Below are 18,455 nucleotides of genomic sequence, written 5' to 3' on the forward strand. Positions count from 1 at the left end.
TATGTGTATGTATGTATGTATGTATATATATGTATGTATGTATATACTTAGTCTCCAACTTAGCATTGTGTGTTAGAGACTATTTCAAATAACACACAATAGGCCTACTTGCTTCTTGCTTTGAGGACATTCTCTTTACTGATTAAGAGTTTGTCCTCGCGGCTGCCGTGTTTGACGGACAGCCAGCCTCATGTTTGATATGAATATCAATTATTTTGGATTAGCTTACACCAGCAGAGCATGGGGGCACCATGTGATTGTAAAGCACATCTCATATTTTAATGTGTCTGCCCATCACGGCAGATTACCTCTGAGCGGTTGAGCATAAGTTAATCATGTGATGGTCCAAGACGTCGGTCACACGCTGGGCATTGGGGTTAGAGCTTTGTGTCCACGTGGTGCAAAAACAGTGGCAGGCAGTATTCTCAAACATCGCTGCATTGTGGCCATATTAAGACCGGATTCTCTTTGAAAACCATCAAAGTTATACGAAATCCCATCGGTGCAATGAACCTGTTTGTTTGAAGTGGTTGCGCTTTGAAATGCCTCATATGAGAGTTTGGCTCGAAAGCTCTAACTGTCAGAAATGCTGAGGTGAAGAGTTGAAAGGAAGCGGAACTTTCTTGATGGCGTTTCTCCAGCAGTGTGATGGGAGTCCTGCTTATCTCGCTGGCAGGGCTTTGACTCAGAGAGACAGGCAGAGAGCCGGGGTCTCACTGAATAACAGTTTGTGTTTTTTTAATGAAACCTGCCCTGCATGGATGTGTGCATATGCATGCTGTGGCGAAGGAAGGTTTTGTATAAACAATATCCCTCTAATGACTCTAAGCAGTGGAAATTCCGAGCTGACCGCACGCTAATCCTGAACTCTTCAAGTGCATGAGTCATCCGATGTGCAAACAACAAAGCAGAATAAGGTTCCTGCACTTTTAAGCTAGGCTTCACACTGCTGTGCTCTGCTCACTGCGCAAGCTAAGAGGAGTTCCTATCACTGCCTCGGGGCCAAGGTCTCTGCCCTCAGACAAGGTGACACAGTTTCTAATGCTCAGGGGTGTTATTATTTATTTACTCATTCAATACTTATACTCATACTTATACATCCATAGGAAATATCTCTCCTGAGAAAGGGAGGGAACCGAGGGTGGGCTAATGGAGCCTATTGTTCTCCTGATCCATGTTCAGACCAAACGGAGGGAGGAAGGGGTGTGTGTGGTGTGTGTGTGGTGTGTTGTGTTGGGTGTGTGTGTGTGTGTGTGTGTGTGTGTGTGTGTGTGTGTGGTGTGTGTGTGTGTGTGTGTGTGGTGTGTGTGTGTGTGTGTGTGTGTGTGTGTGTGTGTGTGTGTGTGTGTGTGTGTGTGTGTGTGTGTCTTCAGGAGGAGTTTAGGGTTGTGTGAGGTGCTGTGCGTGCCCGACCAAGTCATGTCTTGGGGGGGTCAGGAAGAACAACAGAAATGTGTTATGATGTACTCTGCTGGAACCCAGCTGGGGCATTACTTAACCCACACAAACACACACACACACTTTGTTGTAGTTCAGTGAGCACAGCGCCAAGTCATTGTTAAGTGAACTATGGATTAGCGTGCGTGTGTACGGGAGTAAAGGGCGTAGACGTGTGCAAGTTACTTGTATTTATGGGGAGTAGCCTCTTCTGTGAGCAGCTGTGTGTGTGTGTGTGTGTGTGTGTGTGTGTGTGTGTGTGTGTGTGTGTGTGTGTGTGTGTGTGTGTGTGTGTGTGTGTGTGTGTGTTGGAGTCTGAACTGCGTGGGAATGGAAGCATTAATGTTGCGTGCATTATCTCAGCTCTCTGTCTGTGTCTGTTTCCCCCTCATGTTGCTGCTGCGTTTGGCCCCCTGGATTTTCCCCTAATAAATCCCAAAGCGAGTCTACCGATGTAGAAGGATTGTAATGAAGAGCCGGGTACATTTTCCCTGTAATGGTACAATAACAGGTGTGTGTTGATTAGATCTGTCTGTGCTGGAGTGTTGCGTGGTTATCTGCCATCTTTTTGTGCTCAGCATTTCCAGCTGCAGCGTGTTTCCAGTTTTGAAGTGATTTTTTTTTTTTATTTTTTTTTATTTTCTCCATCCAGATTTTCCATGTTTCTAAACAGATCCCTTGGGCCATTCCTGCTCCAAGGCTCGCCAATTTCATGGCCTTTTTCCACGCATGCCTCAGTGCTGTGTCACTCTCTGTTCCCTGATTTCTGTCTCTCTGGGGATTTAAAACAGGTTAAAAGTGAAATGGTATCCTCACAGACATATAAACACATAAGAAATATAATGAAATCCAAACTGTTTGTGTGTGGTATGCCCATTGGCTGGTTTTTAAAGATTATTTTAGGGGCTTTTCCCTTTATTTGATAGTGACTGGATGGACAGGAAAGGGTGAGACAAAGAGAGGGGATGACACGTAGCAAAGGGCCGCAGGTCCGATTCAAACCTGGGCGATTCAATCTGTTCTCTACATTACTGTACGTTCACACCGCCACCAACTTGAGCGTCTGAAGTTTCCGGAAGTCATTCATTTTCAATGGAAGCCGGCTTCTCTCGGCTGCAAGAAGCGGCAAATCTGTCGGCGTCGCGTTTTGGGCGTTTTTAGCGTGTTGAGCATCAATCAGAAAGTTGAAATTTTCCAACTTTATGCTAATGAGCTATGACGCTGTTCAGCGGCAAGCAGCGGCTAACGCCAGCCGCCAATCGGAATATAGACGTCCTTCGCGCTGGCTGATCCTGGAGAAACATACGATGTAATCTTTCGTTCCTACCAAAACATTAATTCTGAGGACAAGCTCATAATCGCCGTCGCTGGGTTACCTTTCGTTTATAATATAACGTTGTTTGTACATGAACAAGTTAACGCTACCTGCCGGTCACATCCGCTCACAGTGAAGTCTGGCACGGGTCTCTAGCTAGATTAGTCCGGCGGCTGCTCGCTCTGCCTGCACGCCGCTACGACTCAGCGGCTAACGAGCGGGCTAACTGCTAACAGACTCCGTTGTGACCAATTAATACAACTTCTGTCATTATATATGTAATTTATAAAGGTTTCTAGTGTCAGTGTATTGGCAGTGGCTGCGTGCGCTTCTACCGGTCGGACAGAGATCGCCGCCACGTCAGAGCGGAAAAAGCGTCACTAAGCTTCCCCGTACTTGTTGATAAGCGTCCTTGGCGGGGCGGCCAGAGCTTTTTTGCAGCTCAAGTCGGTGGCGGTGTGTACTTACGGTTAGGGATGTCTCGAGAAACCGATACTTCTATACCAAGTCGATACCAAAATTCTGAAAACGTGACAGTACTCGTTTTTCTACAGTACAGTAAGTACCAGGGGATGCAATTCTTCTGGACATGATATGGGCACCACATATGATATAATTTTTATTGTCACAAAAGAACAGAGAAACATCAAAATATATTAAAGGTCTGATAACTAAAATGTCTAAAAATACAAACTTGATATGATGTTGATATGAAACTTAAAGTCCTTTGAAGAAAAACACAATAACAAAAAGTGTTGCCAACAGAGACGTTGTAGAGCGTCCTCTGGTGGACAAACTATGCAACGCCAACACTTAAAACATGGTTGACAGTCTGTTTTTAATTTTTTAATAGTAATTTATCAGAACCATTTATTTGTCATTATAAATGATTATGATGAATGAATATAAAAAAAAAAAAGCCTAATATTGGCCGATAATAACAGCGCTGATATATCAGTCGGGCTGTACTCTGGAGTACTGGCCAGAGAGTTGTAGCCCTCCAAGATCCCTACTGGTGCAGTCCTGTTGAAAGGCAGAGTAGCAGTTGTAGTTCTCTGTTGCACCTTTAAAACAACTTGACGCACAACACAACCCGGCGCTGACCTCTGTGCAACCATGCCAGTGTTTCCCACAGCTTGAGAAGTGACTCGTGGCGGTGGGTGGCGCGGGATGGAACGACGCAATGCGTGATGCCAGCTTACGACATCCTGCAACTACAGCAATATTTCAACATCAAATAATAATCAGTAATAAACCAGTCAAACAAAGGTTTATGAGCTATTATTGAAAACAATGACTACATAACACATACATAACAAATACTTTAGAAAGAAAACAACTTTTTGCATATTAAACAAATCAGATGTGCTCTTTCAATTAAAAATGCATAAAATACATTGTTGATTGGCAAAGAAATTATAATTGGGATTCGATCTACCTGTGCGGGTCTCAATCTGCCTGGGCGGGGCGCCCAAGTAGAACCTACGCATTGGGAACACTGCATGCTATACCATGAAGTAAGAAAGGAGAAGACGTACTGTACACCTGATTTTTCTTCCCATTTTACCCCGAGACCCAGTTTGTCGTCTCTTGCCCTTTCCGACTGTTTCTGCCCTTCTTCTCTTTAGTGCTCACCTCTTACTGCAGACATTCCCAAACACTGAGTAGTTGGTATCATCAAAAGCTTCTATCCAGCTTCTGTCAGTGTGTGTGCAACCAGTGGTATATCTTTATCACCCTCAACCAGAGCTCCTCAGAGCTGTCAGCCTTTTGTCCTCCTGCTGCACACGGCAAGATAAAAGTAATCACGTCTGAAGCCTCCAGTCCTTTTCATTTCAAACTTGCACAACGTGTTGGAAACTAACTTTATATGGCACTTTGGTCACTTGGTGCTGTGTGGACGCCGAGCACTGAAGTAAACGATCAGCAGGAGAGGCGCTGGGCATTCCTGTAAGTGCATTCCTTTGAACAATAGTCCTTTATGTTTGTCCAGGCTCATTGTGCAGTCCAAGTGTCAAGAGACAAACAAGTCCTGCTGCTAGAAAACATTCAAATCAATCCAAGGCCTAGGTATTTAAAGTAGCATTGATTGGATGTTTTGCATTGGTCATGGCCCTTGTAGTTGCTAAGTGACCACGGTAACACTATGTGGAGCATGGCACGTAGTTGGAAGTTGAAATATTTCTATAACTTTAGCTGGGGGTGTGGCCTTGACTAACTGCCACTTCACTTATGACCTCATAAGGTGGAGATTCCAGATCGGCCCATCTGAGCTTCTCAAAGGCAGAGCAGAATACCCAGGGCTCGGTTTACACCTATCACCATGTCTAGCCACTGGGGGACCATAGGCAGGCTGGGGGAACACAAATGTTAAAAAAAAAAAAAATTAGTGAAATTTTCATGCGATGGGATCTTTAAAACTCTGTGCCGAAAATATGCAAAGCTTTGAGTGCTGTTAGGAATGTGAAGCAACTGTTAGCTTCTTGCAACTGGTTTGTTTTAATGCATGCGCAAATGTGGCACAGGGCAACCTCAGCTGTCAGCAGGACAACCTACGGGCCCGATTTTCATGAAACTTTGCAGAAGGGTGTAGCGTGGGCCATGGAAGAATTTTGGAGTGGATCCAAGTCATGGGGCGGATACACAAATCCTTTTCCCCTTTGGTTAACAGAGCATCTGTGCCCCATTCATGTGGTGTAGCAATAATCAGAAAAATTAGTTCCTTTGTAGTTCACTGTGTAGTGCTGATGTAAATTGAGATAACGTTGAGACATGTACGTTATAATAAAAATTAATGCCATTGGGTCCTGTCAAAAATAAAGACCGAAAATGCCCCCCCAAAAAATCTTTAAAAAAAAAAAAGTATGCCCTTGTGACTGTTGTAAGTACGGAGGGAAAACGATATTCATGCTCTTTACATTTGCTCTTGCACTTGCATTCGACACTAAAAAAAGTATGGACTTGAAAAGTTTGTCGTTTGTCATGTTCAGAATTGATGTATATAATTGATTGATTGGCCAGTATTGATTTCCAGTGCTCAGCTTTATTGTAATGAGCAAAAAACTCATTTGCGGGCTGAACTTTGATGTCAGCAAATTGATGATTTCCAAACAAAAGTTGGCTGGTTGTAAACCTCTGGCCAGGCAGTGTCAGAAGCCCAAAGCTCGCCGAGCTTAATTGGTCCCCTGACATAGTACCAAATCAATAAACCAGTTTTGTTTCTTTCTTTCAGACTGACTTGGTGTGAGGTGGATCCACATTTCTCAATGCTCACGGAAGAGCTACATGCTTCGTATTGATTCTTACTGAAGTGATAAACAAAGGAAAATAGGTTTTAGTACTTCACTGCCCTAATCTCATGTCCACTGTATTGGCCTCTGTGCTCTAAAATCACTCTCTATAATCAAAACCAAAAAGAAGACGCCAAGGAGAGGCTTTCTGTATGTGATGAAAGTAATTTTCTCTCTCAAGTGTAACCAGCCAAACCAGAAAATACTGTAACCTTCAAACAGTCAGCCTCCGGCACAGGCTAGCTTATCTTACTCTCCGGTGAACTTGCCCTCTTCAGCGCTTCTCCTGGCCCGTCATTCTCTGGAATCAGCCTTCCCCAGGCTGCCAATCATCAACCCCACCTCACCCATCTCACCCCACCCACACTCTTACCTAGCCGGGTAGTCAGGTAGCTGCAGTGCCCTTGAGCTACGTGCAGATGGAAATGCATCTACAATTATTTTTGGGGCATTATTTTAGGCCTTTATTTGGTTAGGACAGCTTAGACTTGAAAGGGGAGGGGGGGGGAATGACATGCAGCAAGGGCCCGCAGGTTGGAGCTGAACCTGAGGCCGCTCTGTCGAGAAGTAAAACTCTATATATGGGCGCCCGATCTAGCAGGTGGGCTAACCTGGTGCCCGCTATTCCAAATTTTGCAGAGCAGTTAATTGTCTCAGAAATAACTGCGATTGAAAACTGTTCAGCTCCTACTCCCTCTAAATGTACACACATTACTCATAGACGTTAGACATTTAATTTGCATCCCTCAGTGTCCGTGTTTAACTCGGTCGGCTTGACCAAATCAACCCTTTTGGACAAAAACCCAAACAAATTAATCTGAACAGATAAACCAAAAACCATTAAACAGTCCACAAACAAGAAATAGCCAAACGTCACTGATCCAGCTCATAACCATTCAATATTTTGATTTCTGAAGAGTTAGTTTTAGTTTGGATAAACATACAGTACATAATTTCCTCAGCTCGTTATCAGTTACTCTACAGACTAACACCCTTTGTCCTATTTGTTTTTATTGGTGGTTTTATTTTCCTTTCAATTTGTGTGTTTTCTGTGGATGCTACTAGGCAATTTGGTGATTATTTATATATTTACATTCGGGGGAGATTGTTTCCATTCTTTTTAATTTCTATATGAGTCTAATTGAATGCTGGTAAGTCAATAACACCAAATGCACACAAACATGCAAAAGTTTAAAAATAAAAATATTACAATGTGAAACAGTATTATATGATCCGCTTGCGGGCTTTCACTCCACACACGAACAGATCAGTTTCTTCTCCTGAAAATCTCTCCTTCGTACTCAGCAAATTCTCCATCATAACAGCAATGGCCAGGGTACTAACGCGCCTGGCTTTTAAAGGGAATGGGAGATGACACTCTGATTGGTTTATTGCATGATACCTCCAAAACACCCTTAATTAAGCCACAAAGTACAACCTTTTTGAACCATTCTTCCGGCGCACAGACCTTTTTTTTTTTTTTTTTTTTTTTTTTTTTCTCGCCATCAAACTAGCAAACGTAGATTTGGACACGCCCTAAACGCACCTGCGCCTGGCGCTTCACGCCCTGCGCTTAGAGTAAAATAGGGCCCAAGAAATCAGTGTGAACACATGCAGGTCTCCATGCTCCAACCTCCAGACCTGGAGACTGGCAGGTCAAAAACAGCAATCTGTGGCGCAATCACTGCTCGCTGCGCTCTCCCCGCCATTTCATTTGGCTTAAAGGCGGCTGACATCACTGCCGCGGCGGCAGCTTACTGTGATTGCTGGGGGTACTGATAGAAGAAGATTGCAGAGGGGGCAGGCGAAGGGGAGGAGAACGAAACTTAAAGAGAGAGAGAGAGAAAAAAAACTTTATTAGTCACATGCACACAGCACAATGTAGTGAAATGGGATTACAACAGTTAAGCCATCCTTAGCATTTAGAGCAGTAGACCGCTATACATACAGCATCCAGGGAGCAACTTGGGATTCAGTGCCTTGCTCAGGGACACTTTGACACGTAGCTGGAGTAGCCTGGGATCAAATCTGCCAAATCTTGTGGTTTTAAGGGTAGGATTGGGCATCAGAAACTGATTCCAACGTGAAATTGTTTCAAAAAATTAAGTTTTGCTACAAAATCGTTTTTTATTGGAATCGTTTGGAGAATATGGTTTTGAATTCAAGTTTTCCAAAATGCAGAAGCTTTTGTTTCGGTAGCAACCACCGCACTTCCAGGCGCTTGTTGTGTGTGTGCAGCCACGGTGCACAGTTAGCGGCGCTCTAAAGTGTGGCTTTATTTAACATTAAAAACTCCCTGTTAAACTGTAAATAAAATGTATCTAGTATCCAGGGCTTTAAATTGACAACCGCCAACCCGTGGGATGAAAATGTATTTCCGTTGATCCAGTTGTCCTTGTTCTTTTTTTTGTGTGATTATTTAAAAAAAAGCGCCGCAAGTCTGATTCGAACCTGGGCCACTGCAAAGGTCTCAGCCAACATGAGGCGCATACTCTTACTGGGTGAGCTAGAGGACGCCCCAAAAGTCTTCGTATTATATGCTGAAGAACGGGCCAGCCCAGACCTGGAATCGACACTACATTTGATGTTAGAACATAACACAGTGAGGTCCTTTGGCACTTAACCCTTTTAAAGGTCCCATGGCATGAAAATGTCACTTCATGAGTTTTTTTAACATTAATATGCATTCCTCCAGCCTGCCTATGGTCCCCCAGTGGCTAGAAATGGCGATAGGAGTAAACTGAGCCCTGGGTATTCTGCTCTGCCTTTGAGAAAATGAAAGCTCAGATGGGTCGATCTGGAATCTTGCCCCTCATGAAGTCATAAGGGGCAAGGTTATCTCCTGCCCAGAGAATTTGGCCCACCCATGAGAGAGACATCATGGCTTTCAATCGAGCAAAGTGGCAGTTGGTCAAGGCCACACCCCCACCCTCCACCTTCTTTTCTCTCTCTTTCTCTTCTCTCCTTTTTCCATGTTTCCTTTCTGTTTGTCCCTGTCCTTGTTGCTTTTCTTCCTGCCTCATCTGTCATCCACAGGCTTCGACTGCAAGGTAGGGGGTCTCCGCAGCAGGAGACACGGGGGCATATGTCCTACTCCTGATCCCTTTTATGTAAGGGGTTTTGCACGGGAGCAAGCGCTTGGTTAAGGTTGGGTCACAAACCGAGGTTAATTGGCAGAAGGCGACCGGTACCCCGTGGGGACGAAAAGAGGGGGGAGGAGGGCAAGGGCCACACTATGCTCAGTGAAGGCTGTACGAAAACATATGGCAACGCTAGATTTGCTCTTGTTGATTCCAATCTAGGAGGAGGAGGGAGTTTGGGTGCAGCACTTAGTGGAGCCAAGATGAGAGAGGCGGGTAGACGAGAGGGGGAGGCAGGGGGAGGAGAGGAAGGCAGTGGCACAGATGCAGAGTAATTAACAAAGGCTGCCGTTACACAGTGGCTGACAACACCAGTTGCTCTGCGTGTGTGCACCAATACATCATTGATGAACTACTGTAAACGTGCTGCTACTGCAAAAACGGCAAAAACGAGATACCATAATTCTTACAGGTAAACTGCACCGTTGAGATAAAGCCTTTTGGAATAAAACCATTTAGCCAGAAAGATTGGCTGACCAAGGGTACGGATGATGCCTTCAAAAGGTCTGTCTATGAATTAGAATAAATCATGTGTTCAACTGATAAATGTTATTCCAACCGAATACTCTTTATTACTTTAAATAATCATACCAAACAACGTGAAAAATGTCTTAAATGTGAAATGCACTTGACGTCATATCTCGCTAGCCCCTCTCATGTGCAATTCTTTTTATTTATTTAAATGTTATGCCCTGAATGTATGTCTCGAGGAGCTCTCCAAAATATGTTTTCTATTACCATGTACAACGACAAAAAAGACCATCTATCCATTTATCTATCTACACACATCTTAAGCATTTTATCATTAATATGCAAGGGATTACGTATCTGGCATCTGTAATGCAGCTCTCGTGTAATCAAGTGGAGTGCCGGCTGGCTAATAATGGCTGTTGGAATGATGTCTCAGGCCGCAGCCAGTGAGGCGTGAGAACAAAAATCTGTCAGACGTGTGGTTAAAAGGACAGCCACCACAATCGATGAATTACGAGAACATATCCCACTGGATTTGTTTTGGATTAGGCCAATTTCCCTACAAGACGCCAGTAATCCCCGGCACACGCGTGTTTTAAGTCTTCTCCGAGGCCACGGAGAGACAATCTGGTCAACATCACTGCCCATCTGTGGCTCTGCATCATCAGTGGTCTGCTCCAACCAACGCCATGAACAGATGCAAGCTGGCCAGAGTCTCCCATTTTTATTCAGGACACAACGGAAGGTCCATAGTACAAAAAAAAATCTCTGGGCACCTTTCGATTCAATACTGATTATCGATGCATCTCGATGCAACAATTGAAAAATATATTCAGTACTTACATATAAATAAGAGTTTGTTAGATTTTCACATATACAGTATTTGTCACACAAGTTTGTAGTACTTTCTTTGTCTACGTGGTTTTAATGTGTATCATCCCTGCGTATAAGCCTAAACACGCTTTGGACGTCCTTTCCCAATTGTGCTCCATGTCAGTGATATAAGTAATCATACAGCTTTATGTGTGTTTTGCCTAATTATTTGTGCATTAGATCATTTTTATATATATATATATATATAATATTATGTTGATATATATATACAGTACAGTCCAAAAGTTTGGACACACCTTCTCATTCAATGCACTTCCTTTATTTTAATGACTATTTACATTGTAGATTCTCACTGAAGGCATCAAAACTATGAATGAGCACATATGGAATTATGTACTTAACACAAAAGTGTGAAGTAACTGTCTTATGGCTTATATTCTAGTTTCTTCAGAGTAGCGACCCTGTGCTCTGATTACTGCTTTGCACACTCTTGGCATTCTCTTGATGAGCTTCAAGAGGTAGTCACCTGAAATGGTTTCCCGACAGTCTTGAAGGAGTTCCCAGAGATGCTCAGCACTTGTTGGCCCTTTTGCCTTCACTCTGCGGTCCAGCTCTCCACAAACCATCGCCATTGGTTTCAGGTCCGGTGACTGTGGAGGCGCAGCACTCCATCACTCTCCTTTTTGGTCAAATAGCCCTTACACAGCCTGGAGATGTGTTTGGGGTCATTGTTCTGTTGAAAAATAAATGACGGTCCAACTAAACGCAAACTGGATGAGATGGCATGTCGCTGCAGGATGCTGGTTCAGTATGCCCTCAATTTTGAATAAATCCCCAACAGTGTCACCAGCAAAGCACCCCCACACCATCTCACCTCCTCCTCCATGCTTCACATTGGGAACCAGGCATGTAGAATCCATCCGGTCACCTTTTCTCCGTCGCACAAAGACACAGCAGTTGGAACCGCAGATCTCAAACTTAGACTCATCAGACCAAAGCCCAGATTTCCAATGGTCTAATGTCCCTTCCTTGTGTTTCTTGGCCCAAGCAAATCTATTCTACTTGTTGCCTCTCCTTAGCAGTGGTTTCCTAGCTGCTATTTGACCATGAAGGCCTGATTTGCGCAGTCTCCTCTTAACAGTTCTAAAAATGTGTCTGCTGTGTGAACTCTGTGTGGTATTCATCTAGTCTCTAATCTGAGCTGCTGTTAACTTGTGATTTCTGAGACTGGTGACTCCTGGTCTTCCTTTCCTTTGGGCGGTCTTTATGTGAGCCAGTTTTGTTGTAGCGCTTGATGGTTTTTGCGACTGCACTTGGGGACACATTAAAAGTTTTCGCAATTTTCCGGACCGACTGACCTGATGGCCACTCGTTTCTCTTTACTTAGCTGAGTGGTTCTTTCCATAATATGAATTCTAACAGTTGTCCAATAGGGCTGTTGGCTGTTTATCAACCTGACTTCTGCACAACACAACTGATGGTCCCAACTCCATTAATAGGGCAAGGAATTCCACTAATTAACCCTGACAGCCCACCTGTGAAGTGAAAACCATTCCAGGTGACTACCTCATGGAGCTCATTGAGAGAACGCAGAGGGTTTGCAGCGCTATCAAAAAAGAAAAGGGTGGCTACTTTGAGGAATCTAAACTATAAGACCCATTTAAGCACGTGTAGGGGCACACTAAGAAAAACAACAAAAAAGCGATACGGCGATACGCGTCAGTTATTTGGCCATGGGGGTGTCAATTAAACGACCCATTTGTGTGTCGTCCTGTTATTTAATCCCCTATATAGCATAAGGAGACTTTTATTCATCCCAGTTATTGTTTTCCACTAGATCGTTTAGAGGTCTCGACATTTCTGACCCCACTGAAAGGCAGCTTTGTTTCACGGAGAAATAGAGACAGAAAATAGACGGAGGGACGGTGCTTTGGTGTTGCCGGGAAAAAGTCAGCTGTTCCAAGAACTCCTGGGCAGTCCAGTGCTTGGGTTTGGTGTTTTAGAACGTTCTCGTGGCAGCGATAGAGGCAGTGATGTTTTATTGTACGAGACTCACTCTGCATCAAAACGGGCTGATAAGTCTGATCGCCGGTTACATGATTGGCCACCGCAATATTAATTTATCAGAATCATTTATTTGTCATGATAAATGATTCTGATGAATGGAAATAAAATGCTGATATATCGGGAAATGCCTAATGTCGGCCAAAATATCGGATCGCCGATATATTGGTCGAGCTCTACTGAGGGCCCGACCAATTACATCATTGTAATTGCACGCTAAGCCTGTTTTGTCCTTTTTTAATTTAGGCTATTTGTTGTGAGACCGCTCACATTCTTCTGTTGCCGACCTCATCTTTCATCCCTCCAATCTGTCCTTATCTCTCTGTCTCGCCTGCCTAACCATCCATGCATTCTCCTATCCATTCCTTTCTCCATGCAAACCATCCATAATCCTGCACTTTGTCTGGCACCAGGGATCGAATCGATCGAGCATCCGTCCCCCTGCAGCTCCCTGCATCCTGGGCTTGTTTTCCGACTTGGATCAATACTACGTCATCATCATAATCCCCCCCTCCACCCCCCCCCCTCCCCTTTACTTCTGTGCCTCCCTGACGCAGCAGTGGCAGCAGCACCTCCTTCATTCATCTCCTTCCTCAGGCATCCTGCATTTTGCACCACAGAGCAGCAGGCGCACGAATGAGCCCTGTCTGACAAAAGGGTGCATTGATTTCTCCCGAGCCTCGGGCAGCACTGGCGAGCATTGATCCAAGCGGTGTTGAAATAGGGTTCCTTATTGAGACGTGATTACATGCTAAATGGGCTTGTCCATAATAGGCAAGTTGGACATACAATAGGAAAGTGTCATGTACAAATTCTTAACTGCGTAGGAGCACACCAGGGAGATGTTGCCAGCAGTTCTTATGCAAAAGGATGTTGATTCCCCACTCATTCAAAAATAACACACTGTAATATCAATTTCAATAATTGGTTGCACACAGGAATATAAAGGCTGCCAAAACGGTACAATCATCCGTTTTGAGTAAAAAAAAAACTTGTACACGTGTAGATTCAGCGCTGAAAGAAGTTCAACTAACTTTGCTTATTCAGTACATCTGTGGAGTTTCCCCGGTGTTGGCTGTGGAGCTGGGAAGATTAATTGATTACTTGTCAATTATATAATAAATCGGCTACTGTTTTGATAAACGATTAATCGGTTTGAGTCATTTTGTCAAAGGGGGGGGGGGGGGGGGGTGTGTGGCCTTGACCAACTGCCACTTTGCTCGTTGAAAGCCATGATGTTTCTCTCTCATGGGTGGGTCAAATTTACTGGGCGGGCAAAGCAGAGAAAGGGGAGGTAACCTTGCTCCTATAACCTCATAAGGGCAAGAATCCATATTGGCCCATCTGAGCTTCCATTTTCTCAAAGGCAGAGCAGCATACCCAGGGCTCAGGTTACACCTATCACCATTTCTAGCCACTGGGGGACCATAGGTAGGTTGGGGGGGGGGGGGGGTGTGGGGGGGATGCATATTAATGTTTAACTAAAAAAGTGACATTTTCATACCATGGGACCTTTTAACGGAAAAGTATATTTTCTCAGATTCCGTCTCTTTAAATGTGAATATTTTCTAGTTTCTTCACTCCTCTGTGACAGTGAACTGAATATCTTTTGAGTTGTGGATAAAACACGACATGTGAGGCGGCCATCTTTGGCTTTGGGAAACACTGATCGACCTTCTTCACCATTTTCTGACATTTTATAGACCAACTAACTTATTAGAACAATAAACAACAATGAAAAGGATTGTTTCAGAGTTTTCTCTATGATGTTGGCTGTGTACCCCCGCCAAACGAGCTGCGTCAGCACGCGTGCCCCGTAGCTCACCCCAGGGACCGTCCTGTTGACGACACCGGTCCGCTCGACTGACAGCACTCTCACACCTTGTGCTCTCTCTCATGAGTGCAGCAGCAAAGGGGGGGGGGGGTATGGCGAGTAATTGCTTCAGGTTAGCTCCATCTTCCCTTTCTCCCGTCTTCTCAATCAATCTCATTTCTACTTTCTTCTCTCGCCCATCCTTGTCTTTGGCCTTTGACTCGCTCCCCTCCCTCGCTATTCCATTGTCTTGTCCGTCGGCTGTCCTCGTCTTTGACACAACTTGAATTTGGCCCCTCCCCTCCTCTCTTGACTCCCTGACACCCACACCTCCTCCACACCTCTGACCCCTGGGGTATGTCCCAGGTACTTAAATCACATCCACATTTCCTTCTCTTGCTTCTCTTCCTCGTGTCTCAGTCCATCCCACCGAGGAAGCATGCTCTTGTGTATCCTCCTTGCTCATAGCTCCTCGGACATCCCTCCTCATTTAGGGCTGCACAATATGTACTTTTGAAATCGCAGAATAACACGCGGCGCAATACACACATTGTGAAATGCTGCAACTTCTCTCCAAAGACACTCCGACATTTAGTTAGTTAGTTTGTTGAAAGAGTATCAGCAGACAATTGTACTTTGAAATGTAACTGTCATTCTTTTTTTTTTAGTGGTGTCTTTTGTTTAATTGAATTTATTTAATAAAATGTTGGAAGTGATTTTCTTTTTACGTATTTTTCAAAAATCCAACAAGCAATTTGCTGTATTTTTAGCAGAATACTGAAAGCAGCGGAAAGGCAGAAGAAATTACTCTTTAGTATCTGTTTATGTATCACAAGTAATATTGACGATATCTACGATATATACTACGATATCGATACGTTATTTCATCTTTTCCTCTTGTCATACAGCTCTTTCCTCGCTTCACGCTCCTCTGGCAGGAATAAGAGCTCTGAGACGGACTTTGCGAACTTCGAGGGAGGAGCTATCAAATAAGTAGTCTCGCTTTGCCAGATCCTCCTCCAAAGCTCTCTGAAGGAGGGTCTGGGTCCTGCACATAGCATTCGGGGATGGGAAGAAAACGTGATCTGGTTTAATGGCATTCCTTTTAACCAATTAGAATCGTCATGGCTCCGCAAAGAGCCGCTGCAAAAATAGTTAGGAAAGTGAGTAAGAGGGGGCGGCCTCGTTCGCCCCATGTTGGCTGAATCCTGCAGCGGCCCTTTGCTCCGTGTCATCCCCCCATTTCTTTCTTCCTTTCATGTCTATCCATTGTCACTTTAACAAAGGGAAACGCCCCAAAAATAATCTTAACAAAAAGATAAGTAAGTAGGAAAACTCACATTGGACAGATAATCTAGCTAGCTGTCTGGATGTACTGTGCAGAGATCTGATGAGTCCTCACTAAGCCACCTAAGTTCTAACAAAAAGAAAGCGGAAGGAAACGGTAAATACATGATTCCGGTGGAATTTCCTGCGTTACTGGAGCAACCTGGAAGTGTAACATTAAGGATATAGACTCAAATCAAATAAGAGAGCCGAGAAGCAGCCCTGCACTCCCGGCTGGTTGCTGTTATGCTGTTCAAAAGCTGTTGGAGGAAAATGCCGGAAGAGGAGTTAAGTGTCTCATTACCAAAAGTGGTTTCTGGACCACCCTTATTTATTAGGAGCTGATGAGGTGGTATTGGACCAAGTGTGTGCCTTCGTTCGTTCGTGTGTGTTTGTGTGTGTGCGCGCGCAATCTCTAGTGTTTTTTGTTGTCTTTTCTGTCCTCCTCTCTCTTTTTTGTGATGTATCATGGGTGCTTGTGCAGCATTGTGTGATGGATGAATTGAGCCTCGCATCAACCAACCTGGAGTTGGAAAATCATTACTAACGTAAAAGAGAAATTGGGCAGTGATCAATAACTCCTATTCCCTACGACGGCTCCATCCAGGCACCATTTAACAAGTCCAATATTAAATCAAACTTCAAATCCGTCCCCCAGACAACACCTATTCAATTCTTGCCACACACCATATTTCCTAAAAGGGCAAACATGTTTTCCCTCTGCTGCACTTTATTCTGGATGTGTGCCGGTCGAAGCAGTAGCTCATTAAATGGGATTATCATTCTCCATGCACTCTTTATATACACAGCCCCAAAAATGTTCTTCAAGACAGTCATTTTATTGGGGTTTATGGTCTCGTTAGTGCTGTAATGATTGTTCTTGGACAATTTGCAGAGTTATACCAATTAATTAAAACAAATAAAAGTATTGGAAAATACCAACATATAGTTTTAATTGAAACCAGTCCTGATTCTTTAAGGAGGTGTACATCCAGTACTTCTGAAACACTATTATTACATCCACTTTTTTGCAGCTCAAAGAATTGTGCAAAAACTCAATTGTGCACGTATAGAAGTGATTGACTTTGCTTTAAATTCAATCCAGTCACTCAGATATAAAGTAATTCACCTCATCACCTCCAGGCAGATTTCCCAGGGAAATATGACGTAATCTCATTAGTGTTGTACGACTATTGTTTTCAATTACCCACATGGCTTAGATCCAGGTGCCTCAGAGCTGCTCCGCTTCCAGGCTTTTCCTTCCTGGCTTTGTAAGGAGCTGTTTTGCTGCAGCACGACTTCTCTCTGAGGTTTCTGGGAAGGACGGGCCAGACGTCCTCCTGCTGCCTCATTGGTTGTAGCCGATGATCTCATGCTCACTTTGTGCTTGTTAACAACTTTAGTGTCAGAAAAGGACGTTGTGTTGTAGGAATGCCACGGTCTTACATCATTATTTGAGGTTAAATCAAAACGTGTCTGCTTTCGCACCCACACACACACACACAGTACTGGTCAAAGGTTTGGGGTCACTTACAAATTTCCATACCACTCCATTATAGAAAGGATACCAGCTGATCTGAGTGGGTGGCTGATATTTAGATATTTAATGCAATATCTACATTGCCCAAGATCAGCAACCATTCATCCCATTCTGTTTACTAATCTGATATCATTTTAAAATACAAACTAGAAAAAACATTTTGCAATTATGTAAACACATAATGTAATCTGAAAACTGCTGCACTGGTTAAAAAAACAATGCAACCGATCTCAGCTGGTATTCTGTCTAAAATGGAGTGCAATGGGAATTTCTAATTGACCCCAAACTTTTGACTGTGTGCGTGCGTGCGTGCGTGCGTGCGTGCGTGCGTGCGTGCGTGCGTGTGTGTGTGTGTGTACATAGCATGTCTTTCCCAAGCAACGGACATTCTGATTAGCCATTAAATGTAGTTTTTCACACAAATATATAATTTCAATCACAATACCTATATGCCATCTGAACCCTGGTTACACTAGAGTTTAACATCAGATTGGACAATGGGTAATTCTACATGGGAGCAAACGTGGTAGTAACTAGTAAGGCAGAACAACCAAGTGTGCACCCTGGACTACAGGATGGGGGATCTGTGCATCTGTGTGGTTGAGTATGTGTGTCGGTGTGTGCGCAGTCTGGGTCAAGGGGAGAGCATTTCCATAATAAAGTGTGTTGCCGATCTCAAACTCCGTCCTCTTCGGGAAACAACTCGCTTCGAGCTACCAAGCTACACGCTAAAAATGGCGAGTTTTGAAGAAAATTTGCATCATGCAATAAGGCTGGCCTGCTTGGTTCTTTTGGTGAATGATGTTAAGTTTTCCAAAGAATAGGTTTACAGCATTTTTTTTTATCTAACTGGGACGTTTAGGGACCAATTGGTGGGATATATAATGTTAAACCTCCTCCCTATTTTATCTCGATATACGGTAATACTCTGACTATTAAAGCGATGACGTAAGGCTCAGACTGCATTACCATACTGTTGGCTTGTGCCTACACAGTTCAGAAACTGACCAATACTGACCCCCCCCTTCTCCTCCACACTGTCACGTGATGACAACCACGCATTATTAGGCATTAAATCAATTCTATTTGATATTTAATCCTTATCTCCTATATAAGTGCATTGCATTTTTTTAATGATGGTATTGAAAGTTATACCGTTGCTATTTGAAGACCCTGTGGTATACCGTATTACCGCCCAACCCTAGTGTTGACTTCATGCAATATT

General features: G+C 43.8%; 1 protein-coding gene and 1 long non-coding RNA gene across 5 annotated transcripts in view; one reads left to right on the top strand and one right to left on the bottom strand.

Annotated features, from left to right (window-relative positions):
* magi3a (membrane associated guanylate kinase, WW and PDZ domain containing 3a) overlaps window positions 1–18,455 on the top strand; it is a 195,290-nt gene that overhangs the window by 30,303 nt on the left and 146,532 nt on the right. The gene's annotated exons all lie outside the window — the stretch shown is intronic.
* Window positions 2,331–8,568, bottom strand: LOC116691981 (uncharacterized). Its single transcript, XR_004332603.1, has 2 exons — window positions 8,494–8,568; window positions 2,331–2,439 (listed from the first exon to the last, which is right to left on the bottom strand). It is a non-coding gene; the product is annotated as an uncharacterized LOC116691981 (long non-coding RNA).

The sequence above is a fragment of the Etheostoma spectabile genome, chromosome 7 (assembly GCF_008692095.1).
Source record: "Etheostoma spectabile isolate EspeVRDwgs_2016 chromosome 7, UIUC_Espe_1.0, whole genome shotgun sequence".
Taxonomy (NCBI): domain Eukaryota; kingdom Metazoa; phylum Chordata; class Actinopteri; order Perciformes; family Percidae; genus Etheostoma; species Etheostoma spectabile.